Consider the following 19,031-nt stretch of genomic DNA (forward strand, 5'->3'; position numbering starts at 1 on the left):
ACATAAAAATCCAACAGTTATTCTTGTTTGAGGCTTAGACTGAGTAAGGGAAGACTGATAAACCATTTTATACAACTGACACGTATCTTAAATGTGATTCTTCTCTTGGTGACTTCTTTTTCCACAGAAGATTATGTGGTAGCATATTTTACCTTTACATGTAAGAGATAACTTGGCTGGGTATAAAATTCTCACGTATCCCCCCTAAAAAATAATAATCATAAAATAATTTAAAATTTAGAATTCTAATATTAAGTTCATAGTAAATTGTTTAATATTTCTTTACTCTTCTTTGCTTTTAGAATATACACCCTAAGGAGGTACAGTCATAGTTTTGTATTCAAAGAAATTTTGAATACTGCTTTTCTCTGTGTGATATCCAATTTTATAGACAGTTGAATTCATTTTGTTTCTGTGTATGATTTTAAGGCTTATATTTTATTTAATTTAATTTTTAAATATGTAGAATATTTACATACTTCAAAAGTCAAAATTATATACAAGAGTATATTTAGAGAAGTTCCTATCTCTTTCTTCTCCACCCTATTATCACTACCCTCTATAGACATTAGCTAATTTTTATGTTTCTTTGAAAAATAAGCAAATTTTCTGTGTACATTCATTTCTCTTTCTCACATAAAATCTGTCAAACTATATAATATTTTGTGCTTTGCTTTTTTAACTGAGCAATATTTTCTAGAAGTCACTTCATATTAATTCATAGAGATCTTGACTTTGCTACATGGTTCTCCACTGTGTATTATGGGCTATTCACACAGCCCCCTACTGAGGGACATTTGGGTTTCCAGTCTTTTGCTATTAGAAATGCCTCAGCCATGAATACCCTTGTGCATAGGTTGTTTCATATTTGTGGAGGTTTGTCTTAAGGGTCTTTGACATTGTATTTTTGTTCAGTTGGTCTCTGTCCTGGGGAGAAGCTCATGGTTAGGTTTCCTCAGTTCAGTTTTATCTGTGTTAAAGTACAAGTAAATTCCTTCTGGATACTGGTATTAGGTTGATATCAGTTTACACTTTAATATTTTTGCCAATTTCTTTTGGTCCTAAGTATAGGCAGTTCTCTCCTTTCACGTGTAATACATTCTTGAAAATTTGTACAAGAGTTGCATGTGGGAAAGCCAGACAATAGACTTATTTGATATAAAGGAGGTAGGAGTTCCATTCCCAGAGAGATGAAAAAAATAAGATCCCTAATTACACCTCAGTGTTTTAAACACAATTATTTATGATTTATTGCCAACATTTGGTACATATTCTTTAACTGTGTTCGTTTCCTTTCTAATTAATCGAACACACAATTGACCTGCCTAAGTCCAATGAGAATCAGATTAAGGTGAAAGATTCTCTGTCTTCTGGCTGCTTAATGATTTTCATCTTTGTCTCGAGGTATTGTTTACCTGAACTATACTTCTTATCACTTGTATCAGCACTTTCCTTTTTCTGTTTTCTATTCATTTTTATAAAATAATAGGACAAAATATAATAAACATCCAAGTAATGGCACAAACATCTCTGGACTGAAACAGAACAATTCACTCTTGGGTAACACCAGCATGTGATAGCTTGAATTGATCATTCCTTAACTATTGAATGAAAGTGTTGAATGAAAGCATGGGGAAAGAGGTTTGGTGTGACAATATATGATGTGTGAATGTACAGACTGTTTGGAAGTTGAGCATGAAAGTTGAGCCATCTCTGTGTTTCGTGAGAAGTAGGGAGAGGCTGCACGGGAAGCTGTTACATCAATGCCATTTAACAGTGAATGATAAAAATGCAGAGAAGAATGTGTGGGCAGTCTTCAGATTATGATCTAAGGTGTATGCTAATTGCGGTACAAAGTTGGTCTTCCATGTCCTACTCATAGAATTTTTATAAGGTACGTGATTTTGCCTCTGCATCTTGGGTGTTAATCATGGCCTATGAGTGGCATTGAAATATACAGAAATAACTCTGGATGGTACTTGAAGGAATAATTCTACTGGCTTCAGAAAGCCTAGATGGGATGGCAGGAAACACCTGCTGATTGTGGGGAAGTAATGTGTGGTCTGGAGCAGGTGACTCAGGACTAGCAGGAGAGCTTCAGAGGGTGCCCAAAATAAAACCACAAGCCAGCATCAAGATCAGGAATCTGAGGCTGAAAACCATCAAATGAGATCAAAAGGAAAGTTCTGGAACAGACCAAAGGTGAACCCTGGGAGTAGAGGTAGAATGAAAACTGGAGGCTGAGGAAGAAAGGAAGACACCTGACCACACGTTTAAAACAGGGGACAGAAGCCAGAATGAACTGTCTTTATCAGGAGAATGTTCCAGAGGCTGTGGCTCAGAGACTGGGAGCCAACCATGAAACCCACATGCCTGTTTTTGTACATCTTTTCCGAAGGACACTCATGTAATGCAAGGGTTGGTTAAATAAGAAAAGAAAGGAGAGGAAAAGTAGATATACGGGATGGGATGCAGGCCCAGGGAATGAAAGCATTAGAATCCTGACTATGATGGATGATTTAGAAGAAGCGTTTCCAACCCTGTTCCGTAGAGCTGCATGGTGCTCCCTGGCCATTGGGAGTGTGCCTTCAGTGTCCCAGGTCCCTGGGAGAGTAGGAAGGGAGAGGGTGGAGGGGAGAGATGGCCTGCGATGGAAGGCTGGTGCTCCCCACCCATGTTCGACAGCAGCTCTCCTATGACCTGTTTTATGTGGTGCTGGGGGTGCTGTGTAAGATGTCATTTGAAGGAAGGTTCTGCGTGTGTGTGTTTGCTGTGGCTCCTATAACAAATTGCCACACTTGTTGACTTAAGAAAAGACAGAAATGTGTTCTCTTATAGTTCTGGAGGCCAGAAGTCTGAAATCAAGGTGTCGGCAGGACCACACTCCCTTTAGAGGATCTAGGAAAGAGTCATTCCTTATCTTCTCTAGTTTCTCGTGGCTGTTGGCATTCCTCGGCTTGTGGCTGCATCTCTCTGCTCCATCTTCCTATCACCTTCTCTTCTGTAGATGTGTCTGATCTCCCTCTGACACTCTCTTATAAGGATACTTGTGATGGCATTTAGGGTTTACAGGAATAAATCTGGATAATCTCTTCATCCCAAGACACTTAATTTAATTACGTCTGCAAGGAATTTTTTAAAAATAAGGTCCCATTCACAGGTTCTGGGGATTAGGACATGAGAGCTATCTTTTTGGGGGGCTGACATTCAGCCCACTACCTGCCGCTAAAAAAGTTTGAAAACTTCTGATTTTAAATGATAAACATCTGTGAATTGGTTTGAAAAAAAGAAAAAGAAAATGTAAAGAGCCCCGATCTTTTCAATGCAGGGGAAGGAAGGCAGAGAAAGACGATTATGCTGCAACTTAATGTTTAAATGTTAGGCAGCTACAGGATAGGAAGCCGATTTAAGCAGCAAAAAGAGGTAGCAAGCATATTCATTTAGGGACCAAAAGTGACCATAGCTCCCTTGGGGCCATTGGCTTTGTGAGAGCTCCCTTAGCTCACTCAACTTCACTCACGGCCTCTTTCATTGTCTTTCAACCCTGAACACTGATGATTTTGAAGAATGGTCAGAGGGGGCTCATCTGGTTGTGGCATGGTTCTCTAACAAAACCTAGTCTTGACGAAAAGAGTAAAGAAAGCAGTTAAAAATGGTCCTACACCCATGTACGTGTCACTAGCGCATTGATGTAAGCATAGCATATACAACAAAGATGTATGTGATACAGTCACTGGATTTCTGATCTTATTCCCCATACCATTCTTACTAAGGAATAAGTGACAATCTTTGAGCTTGTCTAAGAGGATGGTCTTTATTTTGTTCCATTTTCTCTACTGTATAGATACTATTTTCTCCTTTATAATTAACAAGTAAATAGTGGGGAGATACTCTGAGACCGTATAAATACCGCATTCCTCATCAAACTTTCCTTTCTAGATTTTTTTTTCTAGATTTAGCATCACTGGTGATTTTTTTGCCTCAATTTTTTCTATGATGGTTTCACTAATCCTATACTTATTAGTCAACATTTCATTAAAAGGAAGAGCTTTCCCTTTTTCATGTTTATATAAGTTCTTTATTATCTGGATAGACTCATGGATTCTTATTTTATTCAGTTGGTTATAAGACACTAATGTTTTTCTTTGTTTTGGTATTCAAGTTGTCCCAAATTTTGCCAGCGGGAACTCCCTCAAGCTTCCTCCTATGTTCTTTTAACATATTCTTGTCATTCTTTGAGGACGTCCTCACTTTTTGGTATTAGATGTTCCATGATCTTGTATTTTCCCTGCCCCAGCCCTAGAATCAGCCTTTCCTCCAAGGAGCATAGTTCCTTTTAGTAGGCAATGGTATTTATAAACCATGACCTGGAGGTGATTTGGTTTTTGTTTTGCAATACGTGGATACTACCTAGGAACTGAAAAAAAAAATCTGTCATAGGTATTGTCTTAGTTCAGTCAGGCTGCTATAATAAAATACCATAGACAGGGGCTTATAAACAGTCAAAATTTATTGCTTACAGTTCTAGAGGCTGGAAGTCCAAGATCAGAGTGCCAGCAAGGTCAGGTTCTGGTGAGGGTCCTCTTCCAGGTTGTAGAGGCAGGCAGAGGAGTAGCTAAGCTTTACGGTGGAAAAGGGGAGGCTTCAGGTGTGCCCTGATTGGAGGCTATTATCCTGGGGAGGCTGTAGGTAGGGTAACTAGAAGGGGCCTCCTCTGTGAATGGTTAGGGGTGCATATTTGCTTCTCTGGTTGGTCCTAAGTTGGAAGCAAGGGCAAAAGTTAGGGAAGCTGCCAGTTATTAATCAAGTCCTGGCCATTTGGAGCCAGTTGTTACCAGGGCTATTGTCTGGCTTCCTAAACTATCACTGGGGATAGCGTTCTGACCTCCTGCAAGTCTGATTATAACAGGCTGGCTTCCTGGGTTGGTTTCCTGGGCAGGTTGCTGCAGGTTGTGGGTCAGAATTCTATTCATATATATATTCTGTCATCCGTTTGTATATTCAGTCTCTCAGCACTCACCGTCTATCCAATGTGAGGCATATTTGTCTTTCTAGTTATTGCCTGACTCAGGAGAGAAAGAAAGCTTCGTGAAGGCAGGGATCTTGTTGCTACTGCAACTCCAGCTCCTCAAACTGTACCAGGCACAAGGTGGTTGCACAGGAAATATGTATTGAATGAGGGAATGACGATACCTGATCCTTCCTCTATGTAAGTTTCTAGAAATAGAACCTTCTGCTCTATCTTCTTCTCTCTTTATGGGCCAGCATTTTGGACAAGGCCAACCATCCACTGAGGAAACTTGGAGAAGAGGTCCATATGGAGAACCCTGGGATTTGGATTTAGGGGACCAAACTCATATGTCTATAGGAGCGAGGCAGGTGAAAGAACGAACCGGCCTGGTGGGTGGGGTTGACAGAACATGGAGTCTTTGTCCTGCAGAAAGATGGCCGTCTTGACTCGGCACTTTCCAATTTTTAACACGTCAGAATGTGGGCCTCCTGTTTACAGAACATGTGAATCATCAAAAGAATCTGACACCCTGGAGTTTTATATAAAAAAATACTTTCAATACTTAAATGTTAGCCACTCATTGGACTTCCCTGGGGGTCCAGTGGTTAAGACTCCACATTTCCACTGTGGAGGGCATGGGTTCGACCCCTGGTGGGGGAAGTTCTGAATGTGGCGTGGCATGGACAAAAAAATATATATTAGCCACTAATAAAATACCATGTATTGGGGTAGGGAGGAGAAAGGTGGGAACAACAAAATGTTTTTGTGGGCTGCTTTCAGGCCTGAGGCAGCAGGCTTGGCCTCTTGTCGAGGTTGTCTCCTCAGGTCCTCTCTGGAAGTCTCTGGGTCTCCTCTCCCTGTTTTGTCTGACTTTCCCCACGATGGAGGCTGGAGGTTAAGGGGAAGGCAGTTGGTGTGAACCCCCAAGCTCCAGCCATTAGATACCACAAACCGGGTCTCAGCATATCAGTTGCCTTCGAATGATTTTCTTCATTAGGAGTCCTCTGTAGACGTGAGGAGGGTGACTGCATGAGGCCGTTTTGGCTTTGAGCTGATTGTAAGTGTGGCCACAGGAGCCATCTTTCTGATTAGAACTGAGGTTCTGAAGCCAGATGAATTAATACTGCGCTGATGTGATGGGGAGAAGGAGGGACTCCGGTCTTGTTTATGTTCAGAGAAGTTTTAGGTGCTTTCACTAAAAAAAAAAAAAAAAAAAGTGATTTCTCAAAACTTTAAATCATTGATTGGTACCTGGAGTAATTAAGCTCATTTTCCCAGAGTATAACCCTTTAGGAAATCCTTTTCCTAAGTACCATTCATTACAGTTTGCAAAGGATTTAAAGGGAAGGATTCTGGGCAATGCTGATGATAAAACGGGAGAGGAAATGGAACACGGAAGAGTTATTGGTTGTTATTTTCACAGCTACCCCTTAAGAGCCCCAAAAAAATCATACTCAAAGTGGATTTTTTTCCCCTCCAATTCCACAAAAACTCCAAAATGCAAACCAGCTAGGTTGATGTTATTTAAGAAGCTATTATCCTTGGTGAAATCTAAGCACAACAAAAACGCTATCCAGCTTCTCCGGGAATGGGAGATAAACAGTATTTGGGTAAGGATAACATTTTGCCAAATTTTGTGGTGGTAGCAGACCCCATAGTTATTTGAAATTGCTTAAAACTTTATTCTCCCTAGTTCTGATTGAGCTAATTAGAACCCACAGGGAATAATGTGGGTAATGGTGGGAACGGGGAAGTAGAAACATGCAATGCAATTAGCTCCTGCTCTTTTTCTGTGTGATGCAACCTGGGAGCTCGTGAGCTTGCAGAGACTTGGAACAATAGGATCCACTGATACTCAAGCTGCTAGCGGACTCCATAATTATGATATAATATCTTGCCAGCCTCTTGCAGGCACGAAGGTAGAATGGAATATGAGTAAATAAAATCCAGCAATTTTCTCTATCCATAATTCTTTATATTAATAGCATATTTTCTCTGTTCTTTTTTTTTTTTTTTCCCAAAGAAGATAGAAACTTAGTTGGACATTTTGTGTCCCATCGGAGGACTTCATCTCCACGGGAATAAATTTGGTTTGCAATCAGTTAAATGAGAGGTTTTCTTGGTGTTATTACAAGTTGAAGAAAGCTGTTCCACAACGCCCTCTTCCTACCATCAGCAGATGTCCTTGACTTTGCTTGCTACTGTTGTGTAAACTCATGCCAGGAGAAAACTTGAATTTAGTCATTTATTCCTTCATTTGTTTGGACTGTACTCAGGCTGGGCCGACCTCATGGGCAGGGACCTGTGAAGTCTCTTATAGTTGCATTTAAAGCTAGCACAATGCAATATAAAGATGAACAAGGTTCTTGCTAATAATTTAAATTTAGATTTTTCTTTATTTAGAATGACATTAAATAGCAAATAAAAGAAACCATGACAGGTGAAGAGAGAGAGCACAGAACAAAGGAAAAAGTTTTATATTTTAGTACCTTTAATGTCATGTTTGTTCCTGCTTTTTGAACAAGGGGGGTTAATTTGCATTTTGCACTGGGCCGCATAAATTATGTAGCTGGCGCTGTACCCAGGCACAGATAAATGTAATTCAGAGATTCAGTCACTCATTCAACAATTGTTTATTGAACATGAACTTGGTACACCACAGTGCCAGGTATAGGAGATGTAAAAACAAAACAAAACAAACAGAAAACCCCAAACCAAAATGAAGAGCTGGTTTCTGCCACCTGGGCCTTAGTACCGGCTTTTGCGGGAAATACCTGCAGCCAAGCCTTGTAGATAATTATGGACTCTCGAGGCCCAGATCTGGGGCCAGGAGTGAATTCCAAGATTCTCCTGATGATGGGAGGAGTCTGGAAAGAATTTGTAGAGGTGTTATTTCAGATTGTATCTGAGTGTTCAAACTTGTAAGATATTTTAGAAACACTCTTTTTTTTAAGACAAAACCAAATAATTAGAACTAGCCACACAGAGATTGCAGGCTTTCTCATCTTCTACTCCAAGCTCATAAATTATGAGAGAGGCCCTGCAGTTATCTTTAAGCTGATCTGAGAGAGTGATTGCATTCTGCTAGTGACTGTCTAAAAGTAGGACTGAAACCTAGGTCATCTGATTTCAAATTCTTTTCCACTACATTCCAATTATCTACTCCATTGTAATCCTTAATTTGACAGCTGTTCTTACTTTCCTGTTACTAATATTAAGAAATTAGGAAGTGATATAGCATTTTGCAGAGGATTTGATTTTATTTTTTCTTCCTATCAAAACTTATGTAAGGGGTCTTCTAAACAGAAAATGTTTCCGATGCACTTAAATTATAATTTGTTTTATAAAAACCAACTTCTCCCTAACTACTGTCACCCTGAGTGAGGAATGTCTGTGTTCTGGAGCCAGCCTTCTAGTGTGGAAGAACACAGGCTTTGCAATCAGGAGTGGGCAGAATCTGAGTCTTCCTTTGAAGAGCCATATGCCTTTGGAACTGTGATCAGCCTGCTTGAGCCTCCAATTCCTCATCTGGAAAATGGGCACAGTAATGACTGCTTGGTAGTTATGTTGGAGGGTTTAATGAAATGAGATGGTAGAGTACCCTACAGACACTGGGTGCTTAGTGAATATTGCTTCTTCCTCTTGAAAGAGAAAACATTTCCCCTTCTCCCCAGCTCTTTTAAGGCTTCTGCCTCGTGAAATTGCTCATTTTATATCAATGGCCTATTTTATCTGTGTTTGAACTTGAGAAATTTCTATGACTTTTAACTTTCTATTAATATATTGGTAAGAGAGAAAAATGTGACTCTTCAATTTCAATATTTTCCTTCCGTGTTCACTTTCTATCCCAATGGTGAAATCCTAGAATACTAAGAATTTTAGGGGAGGTATCAGAGTCATGGAGTTGAATAATTTTTAAATGATAAAGCACTTTGGGGATAATCATAATATATAGCTGTCATTTAAGAAGGCCTCTGGGCTAGGTTGTAATCCGTGCACTTTACAGGTATTAATTTGGTTAAATCTCACAAAGAGTCTTTGAGGAAGTGTGTTTTTGTTTCCATCTCACAGGTAAGGAAACAGAAGCAATGAGTTAAGTAACTCATCCAAGGTCACTTGGGCTGGCCCAGGACCTGTACCCTAACCATTATGCTAAACTGCCTTAATTATGAGGCATTCCAGACCCCTGATTTTACAGGTGATTGAGATCTGCAAAGAATAACTGACTTGCCCAGTGTCATCCAGCTGCTTAAATGCAGGGGCAGGACTGGAACCCCGGGATACTGACCACCCCCCCTGCCCCGCCCCACCCAGTGCAAGGTTCTCTCCACTTCCCCCAGAATTACTGGCAGGACAGGCTCACAAGAGGCTCAAACTGGGAACCAGCAGAGCTAGATAATAATATTTCTATTCCTGTGCCTTTCATTAAGGATGCATGATTTTTGTAATTCTTTCCTTTAGCAGTAATTGCTCTGTTTTGTCTTTCAGGAACCTGGGCAGGAGGAGACAAGCCAATATATCTGCCTGTTGAGCCTACAGTTAAAAATAATTATAGAGAACATGGTGATGCTTCAGAAACTGTCAGGTGATGTGACATTTTTCAAATCATACTTTTTTACATTATTCAGTTCTAGTCTGGAGGAATTACCTTCGGGTAGAAAGGAGAAAAGAGTGGGAAAAGAAAAAAGTCAAACATTCACTTGTTTCTTTTGTGGAAAATACCTGACCATTATTATAAGAAGGTAGATGCAGATAAAATTTGGATATACAGGTTACTTATTCCTTACAAGTTACTTATTACAGTAAGTCAAAATTACTTATTGAATATACGTACCCTTTTCCAAAAAGAATTTGGTGTGTACAACAAGATTAGTAAGCCGTTTTTGTGATGCAGCTGTACGATGAAGGGAAAACAAAGAGGCCAGCTGTAAGGGTCAGTGCTGTCCCCGTGGTTGAACAAAACCTTGCATTTTGGTGGATCAAGGCTGCCATTCTTGTTCTCCAGAAAGGAAGGAACATAGCAATGGTGTCTACAGGAGGCAAAGTTTGTTTGTTTGTTTGTTTGTTTGTTTATCGGAGTATAGTTGCTTTACACTGTTGTGTTAGTTTCTGCTGTGCAGCAAAGTGAATCAGCCACATGTATACATATATCCCCTCTTCCTTGGATTTCCTTCCCATTTAGGTCACCACAGAGCATTTAGTAGAGTTCCCTGTGCTATACAGTAGGTTCTCATTGATTATCTATTTTATACATAGTAGTGTGTATATGTCAATCCCAATCTCCCAATTCATCCCACCCTCCTCTTCTCTTCTTGGTATCCATACATTTGTTCTCTACATCTGTCTCTATTTCTGTTTTGCAAACAAGTTCATCTGTACCATTTTTCTAGATTACACATATATGCGATATTATATGATATTTGTTTTTCTCTTTCTGACTTACTTCACTCTGTATGACAGTCTCTAAGTCCACCCACGTCTACGCAAATGGCACAGTTTCGTTCCTTTTTATGGCTGAGAAATATTCCATTGTATATATGTACCACCTCTTCTTTATCCATTCATCTACTGACGGACACTTAGGTTGATTCCATGTCCTGGCTATTGTAAATAGTGCTGCAATGAGCACTGGGGTGCATGTGTCTTTTTGAATTATGATTTTCTCAGGGTATATGCCCAGTAGTGGGATTGCTGGGTCATATGGTAGTTCTATTTTTAGTTTTTTAAGGAACCTCCTTACTGTTCTCCATAGTGGCTGTACCAATTTACATTCCCACCAACAGTGTTGGGGTGTTCCCTTTCTCCACACCCTCAAGAAATGAAATTCAAAGAGCAGTTGCTCCTATAGAGTGTGGTATAGGAAATATTAACCAGTTAACAGAGCAGACACTGTATTAGTAGTCAGGGTTTTCCAGAGAAAGAGAACCAGTAGGAGATCTCTCTGTCTCTGTCTCTGTTTCTATCAAGAAATTTATTGTAAGGGATTGGCTCATGTAATTATGGAGGCTGACAAATCCCAAGACCTGCAGTCAGCAAGCTGGAGGCCTAGGAGAGCCAGTGATATAGTTCCAGTTTGAGCTGAAGGCCTGACAACCAGGAGAGCTGATGGTGTAAGTTCTAGTCTAAGCCCAAAGTCAGGAGAAGACCTACATCCCAGCTCGGTGTCAGGCAGAGAGAGAATTCTCCATTACTCAGTCTTTTTGTTCTATTCAGGCCTCCAATCGATTGGGTCAGGCTCTCCCACACTGGGGAGGGTGGTCTGCTTTACTCAGTTTACTGATGTAAATGTCAGCCTCATCTGGGAACACCCTCACAGACACAGCCAGAAGAACGTTTCACCAAATATCTGGGCACCTTGTGGCCCAGTCAAGTTGACCCATAAAATCAACCATGACAATCCTCCCCTTTTTCACACATAATCTTCTGCAGTTCTCTAATTCATGACACAGGTGAGAATCAGGATTTTGTACTAGCATAAATCTATATTACATCAAGAGTTCAAGTTTACAATTGACTTATAATAAACAGTCAATGAGGGAAAATGAGACTGTTGTGGTGAACACAAAAACAGGCAATCAGGGGTTATGGATGGCAGTTGCAACCTTACATCGGCCTCAGTTCCAAATGTCTGCATTGTGATTTGATTGCATAATATTGAGACAAATTCACAGATAATTAGCTATACTATATGACATTCTTTTTTTTGTAGCTTGCCTTGATATAACAGAATACATTTCCATTAATCTCATTTGGAAGCTGGAAAGAGGAACAGTAGGAAATATTTGTTTTAATGTTAAAGTGGTGATGACATTGGCTCATGTTTGACTTAGAAGAGTCAGAGAAGAGCACTAAGGACTGAGAACAAGCTGTAGAGACTCTACATTATTACCGGTTATGATGCAGCTCTTATGGTTGGGTCTGAATCTGAAGAGCTGAGCCTGGCCGGCCTGGCATTGCAGTGGCCTACATGTGAACTGCTGTCATCCTGTAGTTCCTCTTTTGTGATTTTATATCCACACGTCTGGGTTTTTTTAGAGAGCAGTGTAAAACTACACACTTTCTGATGCATAACCTATTTACTGCTATTAGTAGCTAATAGTTAAGTACTACCACTTCCGTGTGCTGGGTACATTTTTGAGTGGTGGTGCCTCCCCCGCCCCCCCACACACACATTGGGTGGTTTAAACAACAAAAATTTGTCTTCTCACAGTCTTGGAGGCTAGAAGTCTGAGACCACGGTGTTCCTCCTGAGGGCTGTGTGAGGGAACATGTTCCAGGCCTCCCTCTGTGGCTTGTAGATGGCCATTTTCTCCCTGTGTCTTCATGTTGTCTTCCTTCTGTACATGCCTGTGTTCAAATTTCCTCTTCTTATAAGGACACCAGTCATACTGGATTAGGGCCCACCCCAATAATTCCATTTTAACTGATTACCTCTGTAAAGACCCTATCTCTAAACAAGGTCACATTCTGAGGTACTGGGGGTTAGGACTTCAACATATGAATTTTGGAGGGAACAATTCAACCCATACTATACCTGTATATAACTATATACCAAGTAGATATAACTATACCTGTGTATACCTGTATATACCTGTATGTACAGGTATAGTTATATACGTGTGTGTGTGTGTGTATACTATTTTTGCAGCTGTTTGAAGTTTACATATTTTCCGTACTGCAGACCTTACACAAAGTTGAAGAAGAATGTTAATATTCAAGTTTTATTATCCTGTGTTTAGAAGTTGTTTTTTTTTTGCAGATATTGGTGTTAACAGACCAAATAAATATTCCCAACAACAATAAATATTCCCAATAACAATATTCCCAACAATAACAACAACAACAAAAATATATATGTATACACATACATACACACAGGTATAGTTATATGCATGTATATATGTATAGTATATACACAATATGTATATATATGTGTTAGTGCATGTGTGTATATATATATATGCAGGCATACCTCAGAGATATTGTGGGTTTGGTTCCAGACCACCACAATAAAGAAAATATTGCAATAAAGTGAGTCACACCAATTTTTTGATTGTCCAGGGCATGTAAGTTATGTTCAACACTATACTGTAGTCTAAGTGTACAATAGCATTATATCTAAAAAAACTAGGTACACACCATAATTAAACAATACGTTATTGCTAAAAAATGCTAACCATCATCTGAGCCTTCAGTAAGTCATAATCTTTTTGCAATAGTAACATCAAAGATCACTGATCACAGATCATAACAGAAATAATAATAATGAAAAAGTTTGAAATATTGTAAGCATTACCGAAATGTGACACAGAGATGCAAAGTGAGGAAATGCTGTTAGAAAAGTGGTGCCAATAGACTTCCTTGAGGCAGGGTTGCCATAAATCTTCAATCTGTAAAAAATTCAGTACCTGTGAAGTCTAATAAATCGAGGTATACCTGTATACACATATATATGTGTAATACATATACATACACACATACTCATTTAATCCTTACAGGAAGGTACTGTGATTATTACCCTTTTAAATATGAGGAAACTGAGGCACAAAACTCAGTGCCCCACAGCTACTAAGTTCAGGAGCTGAGATTTGAACTCAGCCCCTGGCCCCTGAGACTGTGTGCAGATCACACAACAGTGAGTTTTCCTGGCAGCACAAGGTAACATGTTGATGGACTGCAAAGGGTTAACATTAGGGATTTAGGCTCTTAAGTTTTTAAAAACTAGTTTACTGAATTGTGAAAAGATGTAGAAATGATACCTGACAGGCAATTCTGCAGCCCTCCAGAAGCGGCATTTTGTTTGGAAAACCTCGTGTACTTGAGATGCTTATTTGAAGTCGGTGAAGATTTATCCCAACCAGTAAGTAAGCATCCTGAGGCATCTGGGCTGGGCCTCTGCTTCCCTCCCCTGGCCTGCCAGTGGCCTGTGTGCTCAGGTTCAGCTGGCTCTCTTGTACACGCACAACCCTAAGTATTCCTGACAATCAGAGCCAGTATGGAGTTATGGCTGACCCAAAGTGTGAAGACCCCACGTGGCGGGACATGGGGGGCGGGGTCATGGGCTGAGATCACCAGCCCCAGGTGTGGGATCATGAACAGAGGCTCGCTCATGGGCCTTCCTCTCCACCTCTTCCATCAATGGGTGGCTTGTCCCTCAAAAGGCCATCAGGGTGGCATGGCAGAAAGAGCAAACCACTAAGGGATCTGCCACTTTGGGCCATCATCTGCTTCTCCATTGTCTCTCTGACCTAGGACAAACTATGTAACCTCTCTTTTCTTCGGTTTCCTCGTGTGCAAAGTGATCCTTGTTGACTAAATCATCTTTCTGTTGATGGGTCTTTGTGGAGGGCCTTCCATGCGGTAGACACCAGGGGACACAGAAGTCTGAAACACAAGGGGTCTGGTGGTTAAGAGCTTGGTCTCTGACAGCCCTCATAAATTCAAATCTCAGCACAGCAGCTGATGAGCTGCTACCTTGGCAAGTTCCTCTCTCTCTCACTCTCTGTGCCTCAGTTTCCTCATCTGTAAAATAGGAATCATAAAAGTAATGACCATTTACCAAGTCAATGTGTGTAAAGATTTAGAGCTAAGATTGGCACATACACGCTATGTGTTTATTAAATAATAAGCCCTCTCTGGCTTTTTTTTTCCCCCTATTTTGTATGTTTATCTTTTTTTTTTTTTTAAGCCATCTCCGGCTTTCAAGAATTTACCCTGCTGCTGTGTGGTTGGATAAATGTATACCGATAAAATGAGACATAATTGCTAAATCAACACCATCATGCTCTAAAAGAGGGTATGAGTTGGGAGTCTGGAAGAGTCAGGGGTCTAAGAGATTCAGGGGAAAGAGGGAAAGAGGCACTGGGGCTCAGTGTATGCCAGGCACTGTACTAAGGACTTCCCATGCATTTCCTCTTAATCTTCAAAATAATCCTGGGCAGTAAATATTGTCTTCCCCATTGCACAACTGAGAAAACTGTGGCTTTGGACAAGTCAAGTCTTGTACTAAAATTTGTAAGTGACAAAGCCAGGATTCTTTGGGGGCTGGGAGTCCAGGAGGAGGCCAGGTGGGCCAGATGGAGGTGCCCATGTGGTCAGAATAGTGACAGGACTGCAGTGGCCTGGACATGCTCTGGCATTTGAAAGGGTCCTGAGCCGGCTGTTCACGCCGCCCCTTTCAGAGGCCTCCTTGGACTCAGGGGACCCTTGACAGGTGTCTTGCTGTGGTGCTGCTTTCGATTTTGCTCATTACTGCAGCACTATCCAGTGTCAATATTTTACAGTGTGATTGGATTATACTTTGTTCCCAAGGCTTTAAAAGAAGAGTGTATTTTTAAAAGATGAATAAATAAATGGTTTAGCTCTCTGTGTTGTTAACCACACTCGATGCTGTTAGAGTTTTCCTTGAAGAGCAAGAATGATGCTCTGTGTTCATGGATTTCTGAAATCAATTATGTTTTTGTTAATTGGATTTTGTTCCCCTTCTTTTGGCTTTCCCCTAACACAGAAAATAAAATCTGGGGGTTAGTCCTCTCCTTCTGATGGATGGCACCCAAGGGCAATGCAAGCATTTTTCACTAGTCTACTTTGTTTTTCTGGAATTCTCTGAGTGACCGTTACACAAGTCTCAGCGACCAGGGTCAGCTTCTATTTATGTGACACATTCCTCATGTTGGTTTATTTCACCTCAAAATCCAACCCCGTGGAAATGTTTCAGGATGTTGACCTTTAAACACTATGGATAAAATCCTGCTTCTTTCCCATGCTTAACAACAAAAACAACCACTGTGATTGATTATAACAATAGCTGCTATTCACTGAATGTTTAATACATTCCAAGGCACCCTGTTAAGGGCCTTTCATGCATAATCTCATTTACTTCTCTCAGTAACCCTGTGAGCTCTGTGGTGTTTTTATCCTATTTTACACATGAGGAGACCGAGGCTTAGGGAAGGTAAAGAGTGTGCTTAGGGTCACGTGTCTAGCTAGATAGTGGTGGCAAGTGAATTCCAACTCCTTCTGCACTGAGTCAAATTCCTCAATGTTCTTTAATGCAGTTAAATGCAGTTCTAGCAATGAATGGTCTTACCTTCTCCAACAATTCTTGGAGCACACTATCATGTGAAGTTTGAGGTTCACAAAGCAAAGCAGGCAGACCCATCTCAGCTCAGAAACTTTGGAACATTGATTCCCAGAACAAGCAAACCAGGGTGCAATGACACACCACACAACCTGACCCGCTAAAGGGCCAGTGAGGCTTGAGGCCTTAAGTTTTACAGCTGGAGGAATCTCCTGAAACAACTACGAATTCTGACACACACACACAGTGCCTTCCTGCTCAGTCACCTTTCCCAGGTGCCTGGTGCCTCCAAGCAGGGCGATGGTCAACAGGTCCTTGTTTGCCTGACTTTCCCCATTTTAGCACCAAATGTCTATCATCCTGGGAAACCCCTCAATCTTGGGCAAAATGGGACTGGTGCTTATCCCCCCTCTAAGGGAGAGTTCAAAATCATCAGCCTGGCTTTTGACCTCTCACTGTCAATCCCATCCATCTACTGCTCTTCTATGTAGGGGGCTCTGTCAATGGCCGGCCAGCTGGCTAGAAGCTGCCCTCCAACAGACTCTCTCCTTGGACTAAACTCCAGCCAGGTTTCCCTGAGTCCTCTTCATGAGGCCTCAACCTTGGCCTATAAAGACTTGAACAAACACTACCATAGTTCCTAACAGCTCAAGGCTGCATCCCTAGGATGACCCTAGCCCCCCTTAAAGTACCTGCCTGAGAAAACTCAAGGCTGCTAAAGGAATTTACTGTTTGTTCCAGCCTCTGTGGGAGGGCGGGAGCCCACCTTTAATAAGCTCCAGTTAGCAAACCCAGATGGGTTTCACATGGACCAACCCCTTGTAGCCTGTTGTCATTTTCCACTTCCCAATTGAGCCCCTGCCCCTCATCTCCTCCCTATTCCTTCATCCTCCCTTTAAAATGCCCTGTCACCTCTGTACAACTCAAAGCTGAGTTTAGTCCCTGCTGGACCCTTTTCCCTACTGTAGTAGTATGTTGCTGATTAAAATCTGCCCTTACTGCTCTAACTAGTGTCAAGCTTTGTTTATGTTTGACGCCTTCTGTATTCTGTCTGTGTTGCCTCCAGTGCTTGTCTCCACTACCTCCACCCCATCACCTTTCCTCCCCCCGTGCACACAGGATCTTCCCTCTAAGGTCCGCTTCATGCCCATGGGCCTGCAGTGCCTGCTCCACCTCTGCTCATCCCCTTCCAGCTCCTGGTGGTCTCCTTTTTTTGACCGCCTATATCACTTGGATGTGGCGCTACTCTCTGGGGAAATAAGATATGCTATAGCATATTGCTTTCTGTGCAGAGATCTTATTTCTGCTTCTGGTTTTGGGCCTCTTGAGGACAAGAACAATGTCTCTTGCTTCTTTGTGTATCTCAGGCCTCAAGAAGGCTTGCACAACGGGCAGCCCAAAGTGGGTGTTGTCAATGACATCTTAGAATAGGCAACTGTCCGGTCCTTGCATTACTTACCTTCCCTTAGAAAACAATGGCTATACTTTTGAATAACTCTCAGTCCACTGGAAGCTATATAATATAAATTACTCCTTGGATGGACAGGATAATGAAGTAGCTAAAGAGCACAGCCTTTGGAGTCCCGTTGGCCCAGAATTCCTTGCTCTTAATTCAACTTTGAAAAAAATCATGGGCAGGTTTATATCACTTCTCTGGGCCTCCTTTCATCAACTATAAAACAAGCATATCACGTTCTTCAGTGGGTGATTGTGGTCGTGAGCATTACATGTCATAAAAGTCCCTGCCACAAAGTAAGTACCAGTAAATGGAATCAGTGAAAAACATACACCAACCACACAAAACATACCATGGATAGAGAGAGTTAAACAAGTGTGGGGATGGAGGGGAAGAAAGGAAAGGGATGAAATAGAAAATGGAACAAATGGGGTGCCTGGAGCTTTGGGTCAGGGGGTCTGGAAAGACTTCTTGGGTGGCAAAAGGAGAAGGAAAAATGTCTTCTACTTATCTATCTTCTATCTTGTGCACTAGATATTTTGTATGCTGCATTTCATTGACTTCTCAGAACAATGCTGTAAGACATATATTTATCCCATAATTTACAGGTATTGACACTTTGCTGTGGTCACAGAGTTTATAAGAGGCAAAGCTGAGATGGACCTGAGACTATCTCACTCCAGATCCATGTTTTCCCCACATTGCCAACCTCCCTGCCTTATCCAGTTACAAGCGTGTGTGCGTGCATTGTATGGGTTCATTAAAGACTTTGAACTTTCTTGGCAGCTGCCAACGGTTGTTCTATCTACTCTGATTAAAAATGTGTGAGGATGGGTTAAGACACTGGCTTCACCTGGAAAGTCCCTCTAACCTGCTTTGAATATATTGGCTTGTGCAAATACAGGATACCTTGGACTATAAGGAGTAGAAATCCCACCTAAAGTATTTTAAACAATGAGGAAATGTACTATTTCTTGTAACAGAGGACAGAAAGTAGGGCAGGCTCCAGGCACAGTACCTGAATCTTTGGGACTGTGGCTCTACCCCCTGCTTACCCTTATCCATGTATAGGCTCTGTCCTCAGAGTTTCAAGAGGGCTGCCATTAACAGCTGAGACAAGTGACTTCTTTGTGAGTGAGAGAAAACTCATTCCCTCAGTTATGGACTAAGTATTCCTTCTCTTCAGTCTGATTGGGTGGTTTAAATTGTGGACCCAACCCTGGCCCAATAGCAGTCGACAGTGGGAATACTCCGTACTGACTGGCTAAAGTCAGGGTACCTGAACCAATCACTGACAAGAAGGATAGGATGACTGTGATTGGCTGATACTAATCAGGACTCATTTCTATAGTCATGACTTGTTCTCAGACTATCTGGGGAGAGAACTGAAATTCTTAATATGTTACATCCAGCACAATTTGGACACCACCAATCAAGATGGATGCTCTCTATAAACAGCAGTAAGTCTATCTGTTTTGGACTAG

The 19,031-nt window shown here is 41.3% G+C and overlaps 1 protein-coding gene across 2 annotated transcripts in view; it reads left to right on the forward strand.

The window, feature by feature from the left end:
* Window positions 1-19,031, forward strand: part of THSD7B (thrombospondin type 1 domain containing 7B) — a 1,195,438-nt gene that overhangs the window by 63,113 nt on the left and 1,113,294 nt on the right. Inside the window, exons 1-2 of one of the 2 annotated variants that reach the window (XM_082464907.1) lie at window positions 4,602-5,209; window positions 9,500-9,596. The gene's annotated coding sequence lies outside the window, so the exon portion shown is untranslated. Of the gene's footprint in view, window positions 1-4,601; window positions 5,210-9,499; window positions 9,597-19,031 lie in introns of those variants that run through there. The other variant, XM_082464904.1, reaches the window with a different exon arrangement.

Source organism: Balaenoptera physalus (genome assembly GCF_965194825.1).
Source record: "Balaenoptera physalus genome assembly, chromosome: 6".
NCBI lineage: Eukaryota > Metazoa > Chordata > Mammalia > Artiodactyla > Balaenopteridae > Balaenoptera > Balaenoptera physalus.